General features: G+C 45.0%; 1 protein-coding gene across 1 annotated transcript in view; it reads left to right on the top strand.

The window, feature by feature from the left end:
- Positions 1 to 27,792, top strand: part of LOC125450724 (solute carrier family 28 member 3-like) — a 156,809-nt gene that overhangs the window by 15,529 nt on the left and 113,488 nt on the right. The gene's annotated exons all lie outside the window — the stretch shown is intronic.

Below are 27,792 nucleotides of genomic sequence, written 5' to 3'. Positions count from 1 at the left end.
GATGGTGGTAAAGGGTTGTTTTTTTTGATTAGAGGCCTGAGACTAATGGTGTACCACAAGGATCTGTGTTAGGTTCTCTGTTATTTGTCAGTTATGTAAATGATTTGGATGTGAATATAGAAGGCATGGTTTGTAAATTTGCTGATGACACTAAATTTGGTGGTCTAGTGGACAGTGAAGATGATTATCTCAGCATCAATGGGCCGAGGATTGGCAGATAGAGTTTAATTTAGATAAATGTGAGGTGTTGCATTTTGGTAAAGCAAACCATGGCAGGCTTGTTATACATTTAAAGGTTGGGCACTGGATAGTGTTGCTGAACAAAGAGGTGCAAGTGCATAGTTCTTTAAACGCGGAATTTCAGGTAGACAGGGTGGTGAAGAAAGCTTCTGGAATGCTTGCCTACGTTAGTCAGAACATTGAGTATAGCATTTGGGATGTCATGTTGCAGCTGTACAGACATTGGTGAGGCCACTTTTAGAATACTGTGTACAATTCTGGTCACCGTTCTATTGGAAGGATGTTAATCTTGAGAGGGTGCAGAAAAGAACTACGAGGATTTTCCCAGGATTGGAGTGTTATAGGGAGAGGCTGAATAGGCTGAGGCATTTTTCCCTGGAGTGCCAGAGGCTGAGGAGTGACCTTATAGATGTTTATATAAAATTATGAGGGGCATGGAGACGGTAAATAACCAAGGTCTTTTTCCTAGCATGAGGGAGTCCAAAATTAGAGGGCAGACGTTTAAGGAGAGGGGGAAAGATTTAAAAGGGACGTGAGGGTTAACTTTTTCATGCAGGGTGGTGCGCGTATAGAACAACTGCTGGTGGAAGTGGTGGACTGAGGATCTGTTTCTGTGCTGTATGACTCTAAATAGTCTTTAATTATTACCTTTTCAGTTTTATTCCTTCTTTGTCTCTGTCCAAATCAGTAGAACATGTGAAGTTAATTAGGTTTTAAAATATTTTTTCCAAATCATTCAAAATGGTGAAGTTTTATTCTTAATCACTATGCCAGTGCTGTTCCAGCATTCTAACCTTTAACAAATCATTTATCACAGTGTTATGTTTCCAAAATATTTGCCTATAACACATGTGTCCTTCAATAATGTTGTCACTGTTGATCATTAATAATTGAGTGATTCCCCAGACTGATTCCATAATCAGTCCACTAATTAAAGAATACCACCTGAAAATGACCCATTTATTCTGAAACTCCATAATTCATGTTTATTAACTTCTATTTGAGCCAACATATTACCCAACAGCCTTATCGTGCAATGTACCCTTTTATGTGATACCTCACTGAATGACTTTTGTAAATCTAAGTATGTTATATTTACCAATTTTCAAGGAACTCAAAGTTGCTCAGCACCATTTTCTTTTCTTAAAAACCAAGTTGACGATATTGTGTAGTGTGCAGCTGGAGGAACACAGCAGGCCAGGCAGCATCAGAGGAGTAGGAAGGCACTGCTGTGTTCTTCTAGCTCCACACTGTGTTATCTCAGACTCCAGCATCAGCAGTTCTTACTATCTCTGATTATGATTTTCTATTATGATTTTCTAAGTGTCTTGCTACCACTTTCTTAACATTGGATTTCAGTATTTTCCCAATGACAAGTGTTAGTCTAATTGGCTTAGAGTTTCTGACTTGGTCTACTACCTTTCTTGAAGAGTGATATTACATTTGCAGTTTGCCAATTCACTGGGATCTTTCTGACATCTAAGGATTTTCGAAGTTTACAATCAATGCATTTAGTATTTCTGCAGTATTCCTTTTAGACTATAGTATACAGGGCATTGGGTCCAGGGACCCGTCAGCCTTTACTCCTCATTTTCTCTAGTACCTTTTCTCTCGTGATCACAATTGTTTTAAGTTCCAACCTAAATTTATCTCGTTGCATTTCTGTTGTTCATTGGGCACTTTTTTGTGTCTTCTACTGTAAAGACAGACACCAAAGGCTGCTGAGCTACGGGCTTAAATGCCCTCACAGCATTAAGAAACAATGACATTAACAGAGAGCTAGCTCAAAGAGAGGAAGATTGAGATCTTAATGGGATGGATTTTCTGAGTGGTAGATTGCCATTTTTTTTAGAGAGGCAAGATTTCCACATTTCTAATGATTGACCCTGATCAGGGCTGCTTCAGAAATGTGGAGCTATACTTCTATTCTGGCAGTTTTTTAACAATACGGAACTGTTGGGGGAAGGCAAACCATGCGCACATTTTCATGGTAGTCAATGGGCCCTTCATTCAGCAAGGGAAGGGGGTGCAGGTCTGGAGAGACAGAGGGGGGATGTTTTGTCCAAAATAATGTGGTGGTGTTGGGTCAGGATTGGGGTATAAACAGTCTAGAGGATTTGTGGTTGTGGGTGTGTGAGGTAAATATAGGGCCTGAATTCTCTGGAATCCTTTGTACGGTTCCTAGCATGGTGAGATTATCCAGCAGAGTATTCAATTTCCTTAGCAATTTCTTTGGAGCATACAAGACATTAGTCAGACTGCAGCTGGACTATTGTGAACAGTATTGTGTCCTTTATCTAAGGAAAGATGTACTGCAAAAATTGATAATCTTAGGGAAAAGAGGCACCTGTTGAAGATAAAGAAGAGAAGGAAATTTTTCTGAGGGTTGAGAATCTGTGGAATTCTTTACTGCCGACAGCTGACAAGGCCTGTTTCCTAAATATATTCAAAGCTGAGACAGACAGGTTTTTAATCAGTACAGAAGTCAAAGGTTACGATAAATGCAGGCATGTAAGGTTGAGGGTTATCAGATCAGCCATGATTTCATTGAATAGTGGTGCAGACTTGGTGGGCTGAATGGCTACTTCTCTACCTATGTCATATGGTCTTATAACCTGCTACCTGGAATTCTGCAGGGTTCCCATATGCAATCCCATCTGTGCTGGAAAAATGTAGTATCAGAGATAATGGGAACTGCAGATGCTGGAGAATTCCAAGATAATAAAATGTGAGGCTGGATGAACACAGCAGGCCAAGCAGCATCTCAGGAGCACAAAAGCTGATGTTTCGGGCCTAGACCCTTCATCAGAGAGGGGGATGGGGAGAGGGAACTGGAATAAATAGGGAGAGAGGGGGAGGCGGACCGAAGATGGAGAGTAAAGAAGATAGGTGGAGAGAGTGTAGGTGGGGAGGTAGGGAGGGGATAGGTCAGTCCAGGGAAGACGGACAGGTCAAGGAGGTGGGATGAGGTTAGTAGGTAGCTGGGGGTGCGGCTTGGGGTGGGAGGAAGGGATGGGTGAGAGGAAGAACCGGTTAGGGAGGCAGAGACAGGTTGGACTGGTTTTGGGATGCAGTGGGTGGGGGGGAAGAGCTGGGCTGGTTGTGTGGTGCAGTGGGGGGAGGGGACGAACTAGGCTGGTTTAGGGATGCAGTAGGGGAAGGGGAGATTTTGAAACTGGTGAAGTCCACATTGATACCATATGGCTGCAGGGTTCCCAGGCGGAATATGAGTTGCTGTTCCTGCAACCTTCGGGTGGCATCATTGTGGCACTGCAGGAGGCCCATGATGGACATGTCATCAAGAGAATGGGAGGGGGAGTGGAAATGGTTTGCGACTGGGAGGTGCAGTTGTTTGTTGCGAACTGAGCGGAGGTGTTCTGCAAAGCGGTCCCCAAGCCTCCGCTTGGTTTCCCCAATGTAGAGGAAGCCGCACCGGGTGCAGTGGATGCAGTATACCACATTGGCAGATGTGCAGGTGAACCTCTGCTTAATGTGGAATGTCATCTTTGGGCCTGGGATGGGGGTGAGGGAGGAGGTGTGGGGACAAGTGTAGCATTTCCTGCGGTTGCAGGGGAAGGTGCCGGGTGTGGTGGGGTTGGAGGGCAGTGTGGAGCGAACAAGGGAGTCATGGAGAGAGTGGTCTCTCCGGAAAGCAGACAGGGGAGGGGATGGAAAAATGTCTTGGGTGGTGGGGTCGGATTGTAAATGGCGGAAGTGTCGGAGGATGATGCGTTGTATCCGGAGATTGGTAGGGTGGTGTGTGAGAACGAGGGGGATCCTCTTGGGGCGGTTGTGGCGGGGGCGGGGTGTGAGGGATGTGTTGCGGGGAATACGGGAGACGCGGTCAAGGGCGTTCTCGATCACTGTGGGGGGAAAGTTGCGGTCCTTAAAGAACTTGGACATCTGGGATGTGCGGGAGTGGAATGTCTTATCGTGGGAGCAGATGCGGCGGAGGCGGAGGAATTGGGAATAGGGGATGGAATTTTTGCAGGAGGGTGGGCGGGAGGAGGTGTATTCTAGGTAGCTGTGGGAGTCGGTGGGCTTGAAATGGACATCAGTTACAAGCTGGTTGCCTGAGATGGAGGCTGAGAGGTCCAGGAAGGTGAGGGATGTGCTGGAGATGGCCCAGGTGGACTGAAGGTTGGGGTGGAAGGTGTTTGTGAAGTGGATGAACTGTTGGAGCTCCTGTGGGGAGCAAGAGGTGGCGCCGATACAGTCATCAATGTACCGGAGGAAGAGTTGGGGTTTGGGGCCTGTGTAGAGGTGCGGAAGAGGGACTGTTCCACGTAACCTACAAAGAGGCATAGCTGGGGCCCATGCGGGTGCCCATGGCCACCCCCTTAGTCTGTAGGAAGTGGGAGGAGTCAAAAGAGAAGTTGTTGAGTGTGAGGACGAGTTCAGCTAGGCGGATGAGAGTGTCGGTGGAGGGGGACTGGTCGGGCCTGCGGGACAGGAAGAAGCGGAGGGCCTTGAGGCCATCTCCCTGCAGAATGCAGGTGTACAGGGACTGGACGTCCATGGTGAATATGAGGTGTTGGGGGCCAGGGAATTGGAAGTCCTGGAGGAGGTGGAGGGCGTGGGTGGTGTCACAGACGTAGGTAGGGAGATCCTGGACCAAAGGGGAGAAAATGGAGTCCAGATAGGTGGAGATGAGTTCGGTGGGGCAGGAGCAGGCTGAGACGATGGGTCGACCAGGGCAGGCAGGTTTGTGGATTTTGGGAAGGAGATAGAAACGGGCCGTGCGGGGTTGGGGAACAATGAGGTTGGAGGCTGTGGGTGGGAGATCCCCTGAGGTGATGAGGTCGCGAATGGTGTTGGAGATGATGGTTTGGTGCTCGGGTGTGGGGTCATGATCGAGGAGGCGGTAGGAGGTGGTGTCGGAGAGTTGACGTCTGGCCTTGGCGATGTAGAGGTCAGTGCGCCATACTACCACTGCGCCACCCTTGTCTGCGGGTTTGATGGTGAGGTTGGGGTTGGAGCGGAGGGAGCGGAGGGCTGCCCATTCTGCGGGGGAGAGGTTGGAGTGGGTGAGAGGGGTGGAGAGGTTGAGGCGGTTAATGTCTCGACGGCAGTTGGAGATGAAGAGGTCGAGGGAAGGTAGGAGGCCTGGGGGTGGTGTCCAGGAGGAGGACTTGTGTTGGAAGCGGGTGAAGGGGTCAGTGGAAGGAGGGTTGGGTTCCCGGTTGAAGAAGTAGGCATGGAGGCGAAGACGGCGGAAAAACTGCTCTATGTCCAACCGTGACTGGTATTCGTTGATGTGTGGTTGTAGGGGGACAAAGGTGAGCCCCTTGCTAAGGACTGACCGTTCGTCCTCAGTCAGTGGGAGGTCTGGGGGAATGGTGAAGATGCGGCAGGGCTCAGTGTGGCTGTCTCCTCTGGGGTTGCTGGCTGTGGAGGTTGTGGGCGGAGCGATGAGGTCGTCGGCCGTGGGCGGGGTTCCGTCGGCCGTGGGCGGGGTTTCGCCGGCATTGGCCGTGGGCGGGGTTTCATCGGCGTCGGCCGTGGGCGGTGTTCCGCCGGCTGTGGGCGGGGTTCCGTCGGCCGTGGGCGGGGTTCCGTCGGCGGTTGGAGGATCGGGGTGGGCGGAAGCAGCTGCGGTGAGGGTGGTGTGTGGGGTGTTGTACCTGGACGTGGAGGTGGTGACTGCAGCAGCGGTTCCGGAAGTTCTGTTGCCGGCGGAGGCGGATGTGACATCAGCGGTGGGGTCTCCGGCCGTGTCCTCATGGTCAATGGCGGCGGGTGCATGGTTGGGGAGGGGCAGGGACAGAGTCGGGATTTTGGCGGCGCAGGAATCCTCTTGTGGGTGGCAGAGGCCAGTGAGTTGGTTGTACTTACGATTTTTGGTGTCCAGTAAAGCTGAGTGGAACTGGGTGTTCAGTCTGTGGATCCTGCGGAGGATGAAAAACAGCAGAGGTCCTTTTCAGGTCTGGGAGAGGGAGGCTCTGAGCTGGGGCAGGCTGGATTGCAGTGTGTGGAGGTGCCGGCGCATGGCTGCAAGTGTCTGTTTCAGGACTCGCAGGGAGAACCGCTTCTGAAGGGTCTGAATATTCTGGGTGTAGAGGTGGTCACGGTTGGGGCCAAATTGGGAAGGCTGAAATGTGGACTGTAGTCCCTTGGGGATGATCTGGTTCCGTAGGCAGGTGCTGAGGAAGGTGATGTGGCTGTGGTACCTGGTTTGCTTCAGGACATGGTCGAGCAGTTTCAAGGCCGAAGAGATGACTCCCAACTTTTTCTACACTAGAAAACCCATCAATTTTCCACCTCTCTTCAATTCTTAAGAGTCGTGTTGGAGTCAAATGTTAACTCTTTCTCTCTCTATAGACGATGCTGAGTTTTCACAGCCCATTTTTAAAATGTCCTTTATTCCCTCACTACTTCATTCCTTTGCAGTGCTATAATAATCTTTTTGATCAATATCACTAATCATCCCTTTGTTTCTTCCCAATTTCCTGAATTCCTTGCAACTAAGAATATTGGCCCAGACTTCCCAGCCAGACAATTATTTTTCCAGCACAATAATAAAATGTGAGGCTGGATGAACACAGCAGGCCAAGCAGCATCTCAGGAGCACAAAAGCTGATGTTTCGGGCCTAGACCCTTCATCAGAGAGGGGGATGGGGAGAGGGAACTGGAATAAATAGGGAGAGAGGGGGAGGCGGACCGAAGATGGAGAGTAAAGAAGATAGGTGGAGAGAGTGTAGGTGGGGAGGTAGGGAGGGGATAGGTCAGTCCAGGGAAGACGGACAGGTCAAGGAGGAGGGACGCGTCATCCTCCGACACTTCCGCCATTTACAATCCGACCCCACCACCCAAGACATTTTTCCATCCCCTCCCCTGTCTGCTTTCCGGAGAGACCACTCTCTCCGTGACTCCCCTGTTCGCTCCACACTGCCCTCCAACCCCACCACACCCGGCACCTTCCCCTGCAACCGAAGGAAATGCTACACTTGTCCCCACACCTCCTCCCTCACCCCCATCCCAGGCCCCAAGATGACATTCCACATTAAGCAGAGGTTCACCTGCACATCTGCCAAAGTGGTATACTGCATCCACTGTACCCGGTGCGGCTTCCTCTACATTGGGGAAACCAAGCGGAGGCTTGGGGAGCGCTTTGCAGAACACCTCCGCTCAGTTCGCAACAAACAACTGCACCTCCCAGTCGCAAACCATTTCCACTCCCCCTCCCATTCTCTAGATGACATGTCCCTCATTGGCCTCCTGCAGTGCCACAATGATGCCACCCGAAGGTTGCAGGAACAGCAACTCATATTCCGCCTGGGAACCCTGCAGCCATATGGTATCAATGTGGACTTCACCAGTTTCAAAATCCCCTTCCCCTACTGCATCCCTAAACCAGCCCAGTTCGTCCCCTCCCCCCACTGCACCACACAACCAGCCCAGCTCTTCCCCCCCCACCCACTGCATCCCAAAACCAGTCCAACCTGTCTCTGCCTCCCTAACCGGTTCTTCGTCTCACCCATCCCTTCCTCCCACCCCAAGCCGCACCCCCAGCTACCTACTAACCTCATCCCACCTCCTTGACCTGTCCGTCTTCCCTGGACTGACCTATCCCCTCCCTACCTCCCCACCTACACTCTCTCCACCTATCTTCTTTACTCTCCATCTTCGGTCCACCTCCCCCTCTCTCCCTATTTATTCCAGTTCCCTCTCCCCATCCCCCTCTCTGATGAAGGGTCTAGGCCCGAAACATCAGCTTTTGTGCTCCTGAGATGCTGCTTGGCCTGCTGTGTTCATCCAGCCTCACATTTTATTATTGTGCTGGAAAAATAATTGTCTGGCTGGGAAGTCTGGGCCAATATTCTTAGTTGCAAGGAATTCAGGAAATTGGGAAGAAACAAAGGGATGATTAGTGATATTGATCAAAAAGATTATTATAGCACTGCAAAGGAATGAAGTAGTGAGGGAATAAAGGACATTTTAAAAAAGGGCTGGAAAAACTCAGCATCGTCTATAGAGAGAGAAAGAGTTAACATTTGACTCCAACACGACTCTTAAGAATTGAAGAGAGGTGGAAAATTGATGGGTTTTCTAGTGTAGAAAAAGTTGGGAGGAACAAGTGGAATAAAAGTGAAGATCAGGGGAAAGTTAGCAGGTGGCAGAGATTAGAGATTACAGGTGTCACAGAACAAAAGGCAAAGGGATTGGAAGTGGTTGTAGGGTAAATAAAAAAGAGGGCCCAGAATAGGTATTGATACTAAGTGTCCAATGCGGAAGCTAGTGATAATGGGAACTGCAGATGCTGGAGAATCCAAGATAATAAAATGTGAGGCTGGATGAACACAGCAGACCCAGCAGCATCTCAGGAGCACAAAAGCTGACGTTTCATCAGAGAGGGGGATGGGGTGAGGGTTCTGGAATAAATAGGGAGAGAGGGGGAGGCGGACTGAAGATGGAGAGAAAAGAAGATAGGTGGAGAGGAGAGTATAGGTGGGGAGGTAGGGAGGGGATAGGTCAGTTCAGGGAAGACGGACAGGTCAAGGAGGTGGGATGAGGTTAGTTGGTAGGAGATGGAGGTGCGTCTTGGGGTGGGAGGAAGCGATGGGTGAGAGGAACAACAGGTTAGGGAGGCAGAGACAGGATGGACTGGTTTTGGGATGCAGTGGGTGGAGGGGAAGAGCTGGTCTGGTTGTGTGGTGCAGTGGGGGGAGGGGACGAACTGGGCTGGTTTAGGGATGCGGTGGGGGAAGGGGAGATTTTGAAGCTGGTGATGTCCACATTGATCCCATTGGGCTGCAGGGTTCCCAAGCTGAATATGAGTTGCTGTTCCTGCAACCTTCGGGTGGCATCATTGTGGCACTGCGTGGAGGCCCATGATGGACATGTCATCTAAAGAATGGGAGAGGGAGTGGAAATGGTTTGCGACTGGGAGGTGCAGTTGTTTATTGCGAACAGAGCGGAGGTGTTCTGCAAAGCGGTCCCCAAGCCTCCGCTTGGTTTCTCCAATGTAGAGGAAGCCGCACCGGGTACAGTGGATGCAGTGTACCACATTGGCAGATGTGCAGGTGAACCTCTGCTTAATGTGGAAAGTCATCTTGGGGCCTGGGATAGGGGTGAGGAAGGAGGTGTGGGGGCAAGTGTCGCATTTCCTGCGGTTGCAGGGGAAGGTGCCAGGTGTGGTGGGGTTGGAGGGCAGTGTGGAGCGAACAAGGGAGTCACGGAGAGAGTGGTCTCTCCGGAAAGCAGACAAGGGTGGGGATGGAAAAATGTCTTGGGTGGTGGGGTCGGATTGTAAATGGCGGAAGTGTCGGAGGATGATGCGTTGTATCCGGAGGTTGGTGGTGTGGTGTGTGAGAACGAGGGGGATCCTCTTTGGGCGGTTGTGGTGGGGGCAGGGTGTGAGGGATGTGTTGCGGGAAATGCGGGAGACGCGGTCAAGGGCGTTCTCGACCACTGTGGGGGGCAAGTTGCGGTCCTTGAAGAACTTGGACATCTGGGATGTGTGGGAGTGGAATGCCTCATCGTGGGAGCAGATGCGGCAGAGGCGGAGGAATTGGGAATAGGGGATGGAATTTTTGCAGGAGGGCGGGTGGGGGGAGGTGTATTCTAGGTAGCTGTGGGAGTCGGTGGGCTCGAAATGGATATCAGTTCCAAGCTGGTTGCCTGAGATTGAGCCTGAGAGGTCCAGGAAGGTGAGGGATGTGCTGGAGATGGCCCAGGTGAACTGAAGGTTGGGGTGGAAGGTGTTGGTGAAGTGGATGAACTGTTCGAGCTCCTGTGGGGAGCAAGAGGCGGCGCCGATACAGTACAGTCTCTTTCGATTCCTCCCACTTCCTCCAGACTAAGGGGGTGGCCATGGGCACCCGCATGGGCCCCAGCTATGCCTGCCTCTTTGTAGGTTACGTGGAACAGTCCCTCTTCTGCACCTACACGGGCCCCAAACCCCACCTCTTCCTCCGTTACAGTGATAACTGTATCGGCGCCGCCTTTTGCTCCCCAGAGGAGTTCGAACAGTTCATCCACTTCACCAACACCTTCCACCAACACCTGCACATCTGCCAATGTGCTGTACTGCATCCACTGTACCCGGTGTGGGCTCCTCTACACTGGGGAAATCAAGCAGAGGCTTGGGGACCGCTTTGCAGAACACCTCCGCTCGGTTCGCAATAAACAACTGCACCTCCCAGTCGCAAACCATTTCCACTCCCCCTCTCATTCTTTAGATGACATGTCCATCATGGGCCTCCTGCAGTGCCACAATGATGCCACCCGAAGGTTGCAGGAACAGCAACTCATATTCAGCTTGCGAACCCTGCAGCCCAATGGCATCAATGTGGACTTCACCAGCTTCAAAATCTCACCTTTCCCCACCGCATCCCTAAACCAGCCCAGTTCGTCCCCTCCCCCCGCTGCACCACACAACCAGCCCAGCTCTTCCCCTCCACCCACTGCATCCCAAAACCAGTCCTACCTGTCTCTGCCTCCCTCACCTGTTCTTCTTCTCACCCATCCCTTCCTCCCACCCCAAGCCACACCTCCATCTCCTACCTACTAACCTCATCCCACCTCCTTGACCTGTCCGTCTTCCCTGGATTGACCTATCCCCTCCCTACCTCCCCACCTCTCCTATCCTCTCCACCTATCTTCTTTTCTCTCCATCTTCGGTCTGCCTCCGCCTCTCTCCCTATTTATTCCAGAGCCCTCACCCCATCCCCCTCTCTGAAGAAGGGTCTAGGCCTGAAACGTCAGCTTTTGTGCTCCTGAGATGCTGCTGGGCCTGCTGTGTTCATCCAGCCTCACATTTTATTACAATGCAGAAGATTTGTCAGTTCATCAGCTTGGGTCCGCTCTCTTTCCTCCCACAACAGCAATAGGGTTCCCCTTGTCCTCACCTACCAACCCACCACCATCCACATCCGGAGACTCATTAGCTACCATTTATGCCACCTCCAGTGGGATGCCACAACCAGGCACACATTCCCCTCCCCTCCCTTTTCATCTTCAGCAAGGACCATTCCCTCCAAAATACCCTGGTTCATTTCTGCCTCACTTCTAAGGATTCCCACTCTCCCAAGGCACCTTCCCCTGCTTTCACAGAAGCTGTAACACGTGCCGGTTTACTTTACACCTTCTCACTCTCCAAGGTCCTAAACACACCTTCCAGGTGAAGCAGCACTTTACCTGCACTTCCCTCAATCTCATCTACCATATTTGCTGCTTATGATGTGGCCGTCTCTACATTGGGGAAACAACGTACAGACTGAGTGACTGCTTTCCAGAACACCTGCATTTTGTCCGTAAAAAGGACCTGAGCTTCCAGTCACTTGCTACTTCAGCACTCCGCTATGTTCTCTGGCCAATATATCTGTCTCAGGTTTGCTGCAGTGCTCCGGGGAAACTCAGCGCAAGCTGTAAAAACAGCATCTCATTCTCCACTTGGGAACCCTGTGGCCTTATGGATTTAATATTGAGTTCAACAGTTTTGAGCACCTTTCCCATACTTTACCCTACTCCCACCAATCAGGCCTTGTCATTACATGGGCTGCTACCATACACTACCCATTGTCAGCCACTCATTGTGGTTGTTGACTTGCTTGACGAGCTGGCTTTTTGTTCAGACGTTTCGTCACCGTGCTAGGTGACATCATCAGTGGAGCCTCCGATGAAGCGAATGTTATTCTGTTCCACTTGGAATTTATACCATCTGATTCACTATGGTGAGTACTGTCATTTCCGGTTTTGATCTGTATAGGTTTATATATGGAGTCCAATTCTGTATGTTCATTGATTGAAGTATGGGTGGAGACCATTCTAGGAATTCCTGTGCATATCTGTTTAGCTTGGGCTACTATGGTTACTTTGTCCAGTTAACCTGAGGCCTTCATTGTCTGAATGTATAGATATTAAGGAGAGTTCATCGTGCCATTTTGCTGCTAGCTGATGTTCGTGTATTCTGATGGCTAGTTTCCTTCCTGTCTGGCCAATGTAATGTTTGTGGCAATTGTTGCATGGTATTTTGTAGACCATGTTCATTCTGCATGTTGTGGGAATGGGGTCTTTAATCCATGTAAGCGTTTGTCGTAGAGTGGCTGGGGGTTGTGGGCCACCATGATTCCTAATGGTCTTAGTAGCCTTGTTGTCAGTTCCGATATGTTCCTGATGTAGGGAAGTCTGGTAAGTGTGTTAGGTTGTACAGTGTCCTCCTGTTGTTGTCTGTTATGTCGGCATCTGTGGATGAAGTTGCGGGGATATCCATTTAAGACGAGAATCTTGTATAAGTCCTCTTCTACTTCCCAGCATAATTCTGAAGTGTTGCAGTATGTCCTGGCCGTTAAAAACTCCCCTTAATATTTGTCCTAATGCAGCTTTGTTTTTGGGCATTGGGATGGTTGCTGTGGAAGTTGAAGATTTGATCTGTCTGGGTAGCTTTTCTGTATTCTGAAGTTTGTAACTCCCTGTTTGTCTGTCATTCTACCTTAACGTTGAGAAACAGAAGTTGATTTTTGGTTTCTTCCTCCCTTGTGAATTTAATCCCTGTGAATATGCTGTTGATGAGGTGGGTCTCTTCTAATTTGTTGCGTTTAGTATGACAAATGTGTTGTTTACATACCGAAGAAAGTAACCATAGTAGCCCAAGCCAAACATAGACACGCAGGGAGAAGAATAACCACTTCAATGGAGGGTATCCCTATGATGTCACCTAGCATGGTCACGAAACGTCTGAGCAAAAATAAGCCAGATCGTCAAGTAAATCAACAACCTCATCCACAACCTGATCTACAGATCTTTGCCAATACTTTAAGCCACTAGTTGTCTCTGTTTAGTAGCTATTTATTCCTCTAAACTGACTTTAACCAACTGCACCTCCTCCACAATAATGCTCAACACTGGAGCCCTCAAGGATAAATTCTTAGCCCCCTCCTGTACTCCCTGTACACCCCTGACTGTATAGCTAAATTCTGAATGAATACCTGCAACAAGTTTGCTGATGCCACCACGGTGGGAGGATGGATATTAAACAATGATGATTCAATACAGAAAGGAGGTAGAGGGCTTGGTGATGTGGTGCAATGTTAACAACCTTTTCATGCTAGCAAAACTCAAGAACTGATCATCGACTTCAGAAAGAAAAGAGGAGAACATGTCTGTCTGCATCAATGGTTTGGAGTTTGAGAGTGTCAAGGTCCTAGGTACGACGATAACCAACAACCTGTCCTTGACTTCACACGCAGATGCAACAGGCAAGAAGGCTGAACAATGCCTCTTCTTCCTCAGGTGGTTCAGGAAGTTTGGCATGTCTATACGGACCCTCACTAACTTTTACAGATGCACCATAGGAAGCATACTGTCCAGGCGCATAACAGCCTGGTACAGCAACTGCTCTGGCCAGGACCATGTGAAATTACAGAAGGTTGTGTGCACAGCCCAGACCATCATGGCAGCCAACCTCTCATCCATATACACCTCTCATTGTTGCAGAAAAGCTGACAACGTCATTAAAGACCCATCCCATCTCCAGTACTCTCCTACAGCCTCTTCTGTCAGGTAGAAGGTAGAGAAGCTTGAACACACGCACGAGCAGGTTCAAGAAGAGCTTTTTCCCAGCTGTTATGAGCCTGATGAATGGACTCTCTAATTTCAGATAGTGTTCACCTTGTTAATCTTATTTTTGTCTCGTGCACATCCTGTGCGATATAACCTGTATGCCTCAGTATGTGTAAGGTTTTTTTTCACTCAATGATCTGTATGGTCCTTGCTCACTATGATCTGCCAGTACTACTTGCAAGCAAAGGTTTACACTGTATTTGGGTACATGTGACAACAAATCAAATCAATTAGTCAATTTTTCTGTCTAACGGTTTTTTTTCCTCTCTCTCATTGGGCTCTCTATCCACCTATTCCCTTTTTCCCCATCCCTATCTTCTGTGTAATACCATCCTTTCTAGCTGCCATCAGTTCTGCAAAAGGATCACTGGACCTGAATGTTAACTCTGATTTCTGTTCGCTGATGGTTTTCCAGCAATTTCTTTTTTGTTATAGGTCAGCTCATATTGGGCTTGTTTCTCATTGCGCAGACACTGCCAGACAATACTACATAGGAGCAGAAATTAGGCCGTTCAGCCCATCGAGTCTGCTCTGCCATTCAGACATGGCTAGTAAGTTTCTCAACTCCATTGTCCCGCTTTCTCCCTGTAACTCTTGATCCCCTTGACAATCAAGAATCTATCTATCTCCATCTTAAATATACACAATGACCTGGCCTCCACAGCCTTCTGTGGCAGTGAATTCCATAGATTCATCACTCTGGCTGAAGATGTTTCTCCTTATCTCCAATCTAAAAGATGTTCGCTTTACTCTAAAGCTGTGACCTCAGTTCCTGGTCTCTCTTACCAATGGAAACATCGTTTCAACATCCACTCTGAGCAGGTCATTCAGCATTCTGTAAGTTTCGATTAGAACGCCCAGCATCCTTCTAAACTCCATTGAGTATAGATCCAGAGTTCTCAAACATTTCTCATATGTTAAGCTTTTCATTCCTGGGATCATTCTCGTGAACTTCCTCTAATCTGCTTGTTACTTACTCAAAGAATTCTAACAGATTTGTCAGGCGTAACTTCCCCTTGACAAAGCCATGCTGACTTTGCTGTATTTTACCACGCACTTCCAAGTATTCAGAAATCTTATCCTTCTCAATGGATTACAAAATCTTACTCATGATCGAGGTTAGGTTAATGAGCTTGTAATTTTCTGTGTTTTGCCTTACTCCCTTCTTAAACACAGGTATCATGTTAGCGATTTTCCAGTCCTCTGGGACCCTCCCTGACTCTAGTAATTACTGAAAGAACACCAGTAACACCTCCACTGTCTCTTCAGCTATCTCCTTATGAATCCTGGGGTATAATCCATCTGGTCCAGGTTATTTATCCACCTTCAGGCCATTCAGTTTTTCTGGCACCTTATCTTTGGTGATGGCCACCATACTCAGCTCTGTCCCCGGACTCTGTCAAATTCTTGGGAATTCCCGTGTCTCCCACTGTGAAGACTGAAGTAAAGTAACTATTCAGTTCCTGAGCCATTTCCTTGCTCCCACTACTATCTCTCTAGCATCATTTTCCAGCAGTCCAATATCTTCTTTTGCACTTTATATATCTAAAGAAGATCCTACAGCTCTCCTTTAAATTACTGACTAGCGTAATCTCATATTTAATCTTCTCCCTCCTTATTTCTTTTTTGTTGCCTTCTTTTGTTCTTTGTAAGCTTCCCAATCCTCTGGTTTCCCACTGCCCTTTGCCACATTATTTGCTTTCCTTTTTTGCTTTTATGCTGTCCAAATCTCTCCTTGTCAGCCATGGTTGCCTCCCTTTACCATGCTTCTTTGTCTTCGGGATAAATTTTCGCTATGTCTCCTGAATTATTCCTAGAAACTCCTGCTATTGCCATTGCTGTTCCAGACCTACTGACTTCCAGCAGCATTTTTCAATTTTATTTCAGATACCCATCATCAGTAATGTTTAATTATTATTGTTGCTGAGAAGAAAGTCTGTTCAGAATAAGGAATAACAGAGAAGATGTTAGGCTATTGTGCGTATACATTGTTCACTAAAAAGTGATAAGGAGATCAGGTGAGAACTTTCAGGCAAATTATAGATAGATACAACAGCTTTTCATTTCTAGATAACTAAATGTGTAACATTAGAGAGGCTAACATTATATCTTTATTTAAATAAATGAATGCCCAGGAACTATAGACCAAACACCCTTACTGTTGATAGCAGGAAAAAGTACAGAATGTTTCTTTAATGAAAAGATAGGAAAAAAAGAGTCTAGAGTCCAAAATATGGTCATATTCACCATGAATTTTGAAACAAAGATGTCCTCGACCAATTTTGTTGAAATCTTTGAAGAAATAGTGGAAGTAGGTAATGGTATTACAAGATATGTAGACCTGCAAAATGTTCTAGGTGATGCGCCATGTAATACACAAACAAATAAGGCTACAGCATGCAGAATCGAGAGAAGTAGCTGAACGGCTATTGAGGTGGCTGCAAGTCGGAATGCAAATGTTCGGGCTAAAGAGTAGTTTTCTGAATGGCAAAAATGTGTCTTGTGTTTGATCCCAAATTGAGCTGTCAACCACCTAACAATGCCATCACAAAGCCAACTAATTTCACCTGTGCCTGAATTTGCCACTGCTTAAGCTCATCTGCTGCATATACCATCATCTAAGTCTTTATTTTCCAGCTGACCAACCATCTTTCACCCTTCATAGAGTTAAGATGATCCAAAATTCTGCTAGCTGTATTCTAAATTACAACAAGTCATATTTGCTCCTCACTTTTCTGCTCCTTTCACCACGTTGACCTCCAACTGAAATTTGTCTATGCTTTAAGATTCTCGATTTTGTTTTCACGTCCACTCCTCTTTTTGTAACACTCAAAGACATCTGATGCATCCAATTCTTGACTCTTGCACATTCCCACATTTTATAGTTCTTCCATTTTTGGCTGCAGCTTCACTGGCCTTTGCCCCAAAAATCTTCACATTTTTTTCTCCCTTCCCCCAAGTATTTTATCATCTGTTTCAATATGATCTCCTTATGAGCTTAATCTCACATGATCTTGTCTTACACTGCTGTGAAGTGCATTGGGATATTTCACTACATTAAAGACTTTACATAAATAAAAGTATAAGTAATAGATGTTGTTGAAATGGGAATTACATAGACCAGTGTTGGGAATGCTGTTGTTTACAGTTTATTTTGATGATATGAACTTTAGAATCGAAATCACAATTTTGTAATTTGTGGATGATGCCAAAATATAGGGGATTGTTAACACCAAGGAGGATTGCAACAAACTGCAACTTTATAAGCATCTTGTAATGTGGGCATTTATGAAGCTAGTAGATTACAAAATATATAAGGGAAATATTTCCTGTTATTAGAGGAATGATAATGCTTGTTCTTGGGAAAACAAGAATGGAGTAGGGAAGCAAGGGGTCTGGCAGTGTGAATATGCAAATCATTGGATATTGTGTTACTAATCAATTACAACAAGTCAGGAATTTGGGTTATTCTTGGAAATTTAGAAATAAAATTCAGAGAAGTTACAGTAAACTTGTATTGAGCCTTGGTTAGACCACACCTGGAGTACTATTTACAGTTCTGATCACTTATTTTAAAGGATATTGAAGCACAGGGAAAAATTATATGATAACAAAGGTGATAAGTATAGGCAAAGATTGAATAGCCTACTATCTTGAAAAGGCAAGTCTGTGGGTTCACCTCATATGGAAGATTTTGATAGAGTAAAGAGAGTTTATTTTATACCTGGAAAAGGGAACTTAAATGGTACTGAAGTGAGAAATAAAGCCAAACATTTTGTCTTTAATTCATTGGGACTGGGATACAAGAAACCAAACTTTGAAGGGAATCACCATTTAGAAAACATAAAAGCATGGTGATTGGTTGAATTATGATTGAAAAGATAACGCAGTTGGATCAGTTGGAGGTCATTATATCATGAAAATCTAGATTCTTTTATCCCAAAAGGAACGTATTGTGTGCAGAAGCTCCTTAAATAATAGCGATTGCCTATTCAGTATAATGCTTTTAAATGAACTTCCCTGGTCTATCAAAGCCAACTCATACCCCAACCCTCCATGGTTTTGTTGTTTCTGTTGTTAATGTGTCAGAAGGATGAAAGAGGCAAGAGGTTAATAGTAAGTCTGGCACTGGTGTCTTAATCTGTTTTTAAAGGAAACACTAACATATAATCTCAAAGTTGAGTTTAGTTTTAATAATGCCTTGTGTGACCAAATAGATGGTGTTGCCATGGGGTCTGTTCTAATCCCAACTCTTGCCAATATCTTCATTGGGTATCATTAAAAGAGCATCTAACCAAACAAACTCCTAACCATTGCATGCTTTTTGCCTCTGTTTCTGACCTCATTTGAGCCTTGATTCAATTCCGGATAGAAGAACTGAACTCTAGAAGTAAGGGGAGAGTGACAGAATTTGATGCAGAATTAGGTCGAATTTGATTTGTATAAGATTGAGGAAACTGAACAAAACTAGAGTAAATGGCAATCGGGAAAGTTTGTCTGCTAGTTGGAAGTGTACCCAGCTCAAAGGAAGATGATGGCAGTTTAGGGGCTCAGTCACTGCAGCTCCAGGAATTCTCCTACAGGAGTTCCTCAGGGTAGCATCCTAGGCCCAGACATCTTCAGCTGCTTCTTCAATAAATTTCCCTCCATCATCATGTCAGCATACGATGCTTGCTGATGGTTGTATCTTGTTCAGAACAATTCACTCAGATACTAAGCAGCCCAGTGAGACCTGGATAAAATTCAACCTGGGGCCTACAAGTGGCAATTCATGGTCATGCCACACAAGTACAAGGCATTGACTACCTCCAAGTGAGAATATAACCATTGCCTCTGGGCATTCAGTGGCATTACTATCACTGAATTCTCCACTATCAACATTCTGGTGGAAATCATTGACTAGAAACTAAATTGGACTAGCCCCATACATACTGTTACTACAAGAATAATCCAGGGACTAGGAATATTTCAGTGGAGTAACTTGTCTTGATACCTCAAAAACAAAACATCAGAAAAGAATTTGATGGAATACTCCCCACTCACCTGGATGAGTGCTGCTCCAACAACACTGAAGAAGCTTGACACTATCCAGTACAAAGCAGGCGGCTTGTTTGGCATCACATACCTAAACTTCTAGTCCTTCTAGCACCGACACACAGCATCAATGTTTACCATGTATAAGGTGGACTGCAGAAATTTACCAAGGCTCCTCAGATAGCACTTTCCAAGCCCATGGCCACTGTCATCTACAAAGATGAGGTCAGCAGATACAAAAGAAGGTTCTCTTGACTCAAAATATTAACTCTGCTTTTTCTCCACAGTTGCTGTCAGAGCTGCTGAGTTTCTCTAGCAAATTCAGTTCTAGTTTCAGATTTCCAGTATCCACTGTTCTCTAGTTTATTTTAGTAGGAATAAATGAGTCTTTTTCAGAGTGGCAGCTAGTGACTAATGGGATATCACAGCGATCAGTGCATGGATTCCCAGCTGTTCATAATAGAATATATTATTAATATGAGGGAACTCAGTATAATATCGTAAGTTTTCAGATGTCACAACATTCGGTGGGAGGGTGAACTGAATAGGATGCCGAGATGCTTTAGTGTGATTTGGCAGGGTTCAATAGGTAAATGCATAGCATTTGATGTATAATGTGGATAAATGTGCAGTTAACCCTTTGTTAGAAAAAAACAGGATAGTAGATTATTGTCGGTCATATTAGGAATTGAGGGTTGGGAGATGTGTGGAATATAACAGAGGGTCCAGAAACTGATAAAGAAAAAAATAGAACATGCATGTAATCTAGAAAAAATGCTATAAAAACAGATCGTAAACTCTTCTGTAGGTATGTTAAAAAGCAAACGTTTGGCTGAAATGAACTAGGGACCTTTACAGACAGGGTCAGGAGAATTTATAATGGCAGAGAAGCTAAATGATTACTTTGTTCTCACTGTGCAATATGTCATAAATCTCCCAGAACCAGAGACCCAAGTGGCTAGGGAAAATGAGGAGTTTAAGGAAATTGGAGTTAGCAAGAAGATTGTTTTGGAGAAATTAATTGTGCTGAAATTTGATTAATCTCCCAGCGTCACAGTCTGTGTCCCAGAGTATTGAAGGAAGTGGCTGGGCAAGTACTTGATTTATTGGTGATTATCTTCCAAAATTCTGCAGATTCTGAATGATTATTGCTGATTAGAGGGTAGAACATATCACCCTATTATTGTAAAAAGGGAGTGAAGGAGAAAACCGAATGTAAGACCTGATAGCCTTACTTTTGTAGTGGAAAAATGCGAGAATCTATTATCAAGGAAAGGATAAATGCACATCTGGCTGTCAATGATCTGATTGGGCAGAGTTGCATGGATTTGTGAATGGATGAACTGGTTGGAGGTTTTATAGTGTTGTTAACAAAATTCATAAAGGAAAACTGATGGATGTAGTACACTTAAATTTTCTGAAGATTTTTGATAAAGTTCCTCACAGGAGGTTGGTTGGAAAAATTAAAGCACACGGGATAGAAGATAATGCAATGGCATGAATTAATGACTGGTTGACAGACAGAAAGCGGAGAGTAGGAATAAATGTATCATTCTCAGGTTGGCAGGCATGACTCCTGGCTACTGAAATTGATGGGCATTGAACCCCATCCCCCCAACCTTGCTAACCCATCCACTTAATATCTATCATTTTTGTGTTTATCTTGCGAAAATCCTAGGCCCATTGCAGAAGCAGAGACTCTTCTCTTGCCAGCCTCCATCATTAAGATGTCTAGCATTGTTATATCTTAAGTTTAGTATTCCACTGTTTCTTGGTTTTCTATTTGTGCAGATCCTACTTTGAGTTATTGTCAGTACGAGCAATTAGCAGTTGCTTCCTTCCAGTAAGTGCAAGCCTGTCTTTGAGAGGCAGGCTGTTTTTAAGGAGAGCACGTGGCTGCTCCACGTGATAAGCTGCTAGGCTTAATGCTAAGCACTCAGTTAGCCCGTAGCACAGATCCTACTCAGACCAATATGGTTATGTAACCAGGGAGACATCAAGCTTGTGTGCTGCTCTACATAAAGAGGAGGAGTGCAGGCAGTTCATGAATCATGACCTTGCACCTGAAAATAGGTTTCAATGAGTTTTTAGACTGGATTCCAAGAGAGGCTTACTTTTTGCCTAATCTCCTACAGGTTTAGTATTACCTCTTTTCTTTCATATTCAACAAACTATCCCGATAAATTAGGATACCAACTGAAGTTTCATCCCTTGTGCTTTTAATCCACCCAGGATCATAGGTATCACAGTGGTGTTCAGTGTTCCACAAACAGCTGCTGTCGCCGAATCCACAGATCTGTACTTTGTGCATACAACACCGCATGGCACTATCTTAACCTGTCTCTCCAACAGCATTGCATCACGTTGGCTCAGGGTTGCACCATTCTGCGGTACCACTTCATCCTCTGGCTCATTCGATGTGCTAACAAGAATTTTTTTTTCCTTTCAGGCTTCAAGTCACACAAGGTGCAATAACTCAGAGATACCCATGGCCCTTTGGAACCTTCCTAATCTCCCGTACCTTCTGACTCCTCCCAACCCTATCTCCTGTACGGTATTAATCATCCCTCCCAACCTTCTGCTCTCCAATGCTAAACATTTTGTACTTAGCAAAGGTCTCAGCTTTATCCCTCTGTGTTCCCACCTTCATGAATTTTGGGCACAACATGACATCAAACTCTTTTTTTGCCGTCTCTGCCTCTGTGCCCATTTATTTGGACAAGCATCCTGGCCTTGTCCCACAGACTCCTTCGTCCAGCTCTAACACTCTCCCTCCGCCTGGACTCGTCCGTCTGGCTGTTTACATGTGCTCCATCTGTTCATTAAGAACTGTTGATGTGACATTGGTTGCCTCCATTTCTCTGTTCTCTTTCACCCAATTCAACCTAGCTCCTTATCAACAAGCTTAATAACAAAGTCGTGGTTGGATCTAAGTGCACGGAGTGCTGTCAGTTCCCCCTCTGAACTGACTGCATTCCATGCGCTTAGATCCAACCGTGACTTTGTTATTAAGCTTGTTGATAAGGGTAGTGCTGTTGTACTCTGGTGTATTGACCTCTACATCCCTAGCTGCCCTTGAAAAGGTGGTGGTGAGCTGCCTTCTTGAACCGCTGCAGCCCTCCTGCTGTAGCTTCACCCACAATGCTATCAGAAATGGAATTCCAGGATTTTGGCTCAGCAACAATGAAGGAACGGCGATATATTTCCAAGTCAGGATGGTGAGTGGCTTGGAGGAGAACTTGGGGTAGTAGTGTTCGCATATGTCTGTTGCCCTTGTCCTTCTAGACAAAAGTGGTTGTTGGTTTGGAAGATGCTGTCTGATGATCTTTGGTGAAATTCTGCAGTGCATCTTGTAGAAAGTACGCACTGCTGGTATTGAGCGTTGGAAGTGGAGGGGTTAGATGCTTGTGGATATAGTGCCAATTAAGTGGCTGCTTTGTCCTGGATGGTTTAAAAACAGAAGTTGCTGAAAAAGCTCTGCACGTCTGGCAACATCTGTGAAGAAAAGGTCAGAGTTAACATTTTGGGTCTGGTGACTCTTCCTCAGAACCGTTCTGAGGAAGGGTCACCGGACCAGAAACATTAACTCTGACTTTTTCTTCACAGATGCTGCCAGACTTGCTGAGCTTCTCCAGCAACTTCTGTTTTTGTTCCTGATTTACAGCGTCTGCAGTTCTTTCAGTTTTTATTGTCCTAGATGGTGTCAAACTTCTTAAGTGTTGTTGGGGCTGCGCTCATCTAGACAAGTGGGGAATATACCATCACACTCCTGACTTTGTGCCTTGTAGATGGTGGACAGACTTTGAGGAGTCAGGAGGTGAGTTACTCACCACAATATTCCTAGCTTCTGGCCTGCTAGTTGTTGTTTCATGAATCAGCCTCTACTTTGAGGATGATACATGTCAACTCTGACATCTCCTCCTTTTAATAATTGAATCATTTATTGTCACGTAAAAATATGGTGAAAAGTATATACCTTGGCTGTACATACATGGGACCATTCACATTAACTTAGAATAAGATAAGGAAAAAAAAGAGGGTCCATAGCCTTACTGCCAAAGATCAAACTACCATTTGTCACTAATTTCATCGACTGCTGAGATCTTTGCTTCATGGTTTGCAATCTCATATTTTCCCCAAAACTCCACAAGCTGCTTTTACATCTTTCCCAAGATCCATAAACAGGTAAATTCTAGGAAATATACTAGTTTGGTTTGTTTTGCACCACAGAACCACTTTCCCTATCTCAATTGTTTTCACCCCTTGTCTACTTTGTTTTTACTTATCCACTTCTCGTCTGGGGCACAGTACCACTTGAAGAATTTACAACTTTGCTGAAAAAGAGATGCATTTTGTCAAAGGTTTTTCATTGTTTAACAGTCATAATTACTTAGCAGTTACGTTTAACAACTATAAATGCAAGTGTTGATATTATTATTAGTTAAATGGACAACTGTGATGATGTTTATTTGGTTGAAACTCTGGTTCTTTTGTTCCAATAGTAGTTTGTTCCAAATGCCTTTGGTCTGGGCATCTTTACTGACTTTTCCTCCACTTCATAATTCCAACTATTTTATCTCACAAAGACAGCTGCATCCTCTTTGGTGGTAAAACTTGCATCTATAATTGATAATGGATCAACTGTGGATGCTCAATCCATTAAGGGATTTTCCCAGCTTCTCCTGGTATCAAACTTCTATGTTGTTCACACTAAGTTGCATTGCATTCCATGCTGGAACAAAAATCCTCACTTCATGTGCTTTTACTTGGTCCTCTGAAACCCTGGTTACTGGACTGAAATTAAATTTTTCACCACCTGTGATGAATTGCATGTCCTTGGTTTGAGCCTGGGACCATAGTCATGTAGAAGTGCTCAATGGCTTCCTTGGACTCGGTAAACACCAAGGGAGATCCCAGATGAGACAAACTGGTGTCAGAGAATTGACATTAAGGCTGCCATCTTGTCCTTGTTAGGACATTTTACAAAAAAGGACAAAAGTAAAGAAAAAACTGCCTTTTTAGTTGTGCACGAGAAAAGGATGCTAAATGGTTTGCAAGTGGTCATTGATCGGCAGTGGCATAGGCTGAAAATTTACTTAAGGTTGTTAGTTAGGCTTGCAATAAGCACCCTATATTAATAAATATAATCCTGTTCTTGTCAGACTGAAAGATCATATGTGCACATTCCAATGTTTTCATTTCAATTGGCTGAATTTTCCCAGCCTCTGAATGACATGGGCATTGGTGAGAAAGTTGGGAGAATCATGTAAGATTTGTACTAAGGAGATATCTGACATCAAGAGCAACATGTTCCATTTTCCAATCAAGGGTTGAATTTTATCAGAAATAGGTTGAGTGTCCATTCTGGTCCATTTTTATTTCACAGGAAGTTTCTCTCCACAAGGCCTAGTGGGTTTTCCCAAGCGATCTCCCAAATTTGCCTCATTACCTGCGCAAGAGAGCTGTATGATACCTGGTTCATCATATTGTTCCATTTGCAGTGGATTGAAGTATTTGCCTCTGCTGGGACGTCCTGGGATTCTTGGCATTAGCATCATACTTAAAATGCAGTTGAGCGTGAAGTCAGGCACTATCAGTCTGGAGCTGCCTCATCAGACAAGGGAAAATTGGCACTTTTTTCTTGCAATATCAGATCTGGCGGAGTCGGTGGTGCAGAGAATAGCTGACCTTTACCTCTATTTCCGGCAGAGTACCAGGGTAAAGGACCCTGCCAGTCTAGTTTGATTATGCACCTGGGTCAGAGCACTATCAATGGTCCACATGAGCACCCAGCAATGGAGGAAGAAGGCCAAAGATCTCGACTGCATGAGGGTAGGATCCATCATCTTCTATCTTCCATCATGAAGGACCTTCGTTTCTCTTTGAGTGGATTCTTAAGACTATTCCCGTTTACCGTACCCTCCACTGTTTGGCTGGATCTGAGCTTTCATTGATCAGTTCTTCTTTGCCTCCACTCATTTTCTCTAAACAAAAAGCATTGCTATCAAGACTGTATGGATTTTAACTATGCCTATCTTTTGATGGGATATGTGTACACAATTTCTGGTGTATTGTTGACTATCGATACAGCTCTTTCTTTTATCATGCATGTGAAAATTTGATCAGTTTTTTTGACTTTCCCTTGCCTTCATGATGTCCTTTTCTACACTTGATTTCTCAATGTCCATTTCTGACACAGCTGGCGTGGCTACTGTTTGTTGTTTATCTCTAGCTGACCCTGGACTGAATGGCAAATTCTGCCATTTCAGAATGCAGTTAAGACTCAGTCACATTTTTGTGGATTTGGAGTCACTTGTAGTTCAGACCAGGAAACTTAGCAGATTTCCTTCCCTTAAAAGCATCAGTAAGCCAAGTGGATTTATACAGCAATCAAAAATGGTTAGAATTTTGCCATTAAAATAGGCTTGTTTTAATTTCAGGTTTTATTGAATTCCGATTTCACCATCTTCTATGACAGGATTCAAACCCATGCCCACAGCAATTGATCAAATCTACAGTAAGGCTAAATTAAAACAAAGAAATGCAGATGCTGAAGCTCTGAAACAAAAAACTGAAATTGTTGGAGAAGCTCAGCAGGTCCAGTAGCAGCTGTGGAGAGAAAGCAGAGTTAATGTTTCATGTCTGGTGACCCTTCTTCAGAACTGATAGTAGCTTGGAAGAAATGGTATATATCCTAAAGACGGAGTGTGGTGAGAAGGCATGAGCAGATATGTGGCAATGGAGTCCAGAGGGAGAGACTAACAGGCAGACAAAGAAATGGATGATCGTTTGCCAGGGATTAAAAATAGCTGATAATGCGGGCCATAAATAGGTGAAAATGGATTGGATGTGCTGATAGCAGCCCATGACAAGAGTGGTAGTGGGGAAAGCACATGAAAGGATATATTCAGGCTCGAAAATTATTGAATTTGACACCGAGTCCTGAAGGTTGCAGAGTCTTACTTTCTTAATCTGTGACATGATTGATCAATGCCAGCTTCCATACCTTTGCTTCTGATGTGTTTGTTTTTTTTCTCTGAATCAAACAAATCCTTTCCACTGGGTTGAGGTGGCCTTCTGATGTATTAGATTCATTTTTCTTTGCTCCTACTCTAATCCTTCTACTCCAGGAACCCTGATAGGGTTCACCTTTCTTTTTACTGGCCTCAGCATTCAATGCTGTTCCTGTAACCTCCATTGATTATGCTATGTTATGATCTCACTTAGATCCTTAACGTTCTGTTAGGGTGATGGGTAAGGCTCATATGAACAGGAAATAATGGATGAATAAAGATATTGAGTCAAGAATAAGAAGGAGTCATATATTAGGTATAGAAACCGGGTTGAATCTGGAAGAGTAAAAGGGGTGTAATGGCATTCATAAGAGGGAGATCAGAAGGGACAAAAAGGGGATATGACATAGCCTTGACAGATGATGTTAAGGATAATCCAAAGAGTACATGAGGAGTAAAAGAACAGCAAGGAAGAGAGCAGGGCCTCTTAAATGAGATCGGCTATTGTCGAGATGGGAGAGATACTAAATGAATATTTCATGTCAGTTTTTATTGTGGAAAAAGAAATGGAGGCTAAGGATCTCGGGAAAATAAATATTGATTCTTGAAAACAGTCCACATTACAGAAGAGGAAGTGCTGGAGGTCTTAAAAAAACATAAAGGTGGATAAATTTTCAAGACATGATCAAATTTATCCCAGGACATTGTGGGTCGTTAGGGAAGAAATTATGAGACCCCCTAGCAGAGATATTTATGTCATCCACTGCTACTGGTGAGGTGCTGAAGGACTGGAGAGTGGCTAATGTTGTTACCTTTATTTGATAAAGGCAGTAAGTAGAAGCCTGGGAACTATCGACCTGTGAGTCTAACATTGGTGGTGGGGAAGTTGTTGGACGGGTTTCTGAGAGATAGGATTCCTATGCATTGGGAGAGGCAAGGACTGGTTAGGGATCATCAGCATGGCTTTATGTGTGGGAAAACATGTCTCACAAACTTGTGCATTTTTAGGATGTAACCAAAAAGATTCATGATGGCAGAGTGATAGATATTGTCTATGTGGACTTTATTGAAGCCTTTGACAAGTTTGTGCATGGTAGATTAATTAGAAAAGTTAGATCACATGGGATTCAGGGAGAGTTTGACAGTTGAATGCAAAATTAGCTTGATGGTAGAAGATGGGGTGGTGGTGGTGGATGGCTGTTTTTCAGAATGGAGGCCAGATACCAGTGGTGTTCTGCAGGGAGCAGTGCTTTATCCTTTCTTGTTTATCATTTAGATAAACCATCTAGATGAGAATTTAGGAGGCATGGTTAGTAAGCTTGATGATGACACCAAAATTGGTGGTACAGTTGACATTGGAGAAGCTTATCTATGATTACAATTGGATACTGTTCAGTTGGGTTTAGGAGTAGAAGATTAGTTTAATTTGGTTAAATGCGAGGTATAGTATTTTGGTAAAACAAACAAGGACAGGACTTATACTGTTAATGATAAGGGCCTGAGTAGTATTGTCAAACAGGGATACCTGGAGTTCAGGCACATAGTTCTTTGAAAGTTGCGTTGCAGGTAGACAGGGTGGTGAAGCAGGTGTTTGAAACGCTTGCCTTCATTGCTGAGACATTTGAGTAGAGGAATTAAAATGTCATGTTGAGGTTGTACAGGACACTGGTGAGGCCACTTTTGGACTACTGTGTATAGTCTGGTCGCCCTTCTGTAAAGGGTGAGATGAGAAAGGCTTAAAAGGGACCTAAGGGGAAACTGTTTCGCACAGAAGGTGGTTCATGTCTGGAATGAAATGCCAGAAGAAGTAGTACAGTTACAACATTTAAAAGACATTTGGATAGATCCATAAGTAGGGAACATTTAGATGGATGTGGGCCAAATGCAGGTAAGTGGGACTAATTTAGTTTGGGAAACTTGGTCAGCATGAATGACTTGGACC

The sequence above is a fragment of the Stegostoma tigrinum genome, chromosome 3 (assembly GCF_030684315.1).
Source record: "Stegostoma tigrinum isolate sSteTig4 chromosome 3, sSteTig4.hap1, whole genome shotgun sequence".
In the NCBI taxonomy this organism is placed as follows: domain Eukaryota; kingdom Metazoa; phylum Chordata; class Chondrichthyes; order Orectolobiformes; family Stegostomatidae; genus Stegostoma; species Stegostoma tigrinum.
This window is presented reverse-complemented; position numbering and strand designations above follow the sequence as displayed.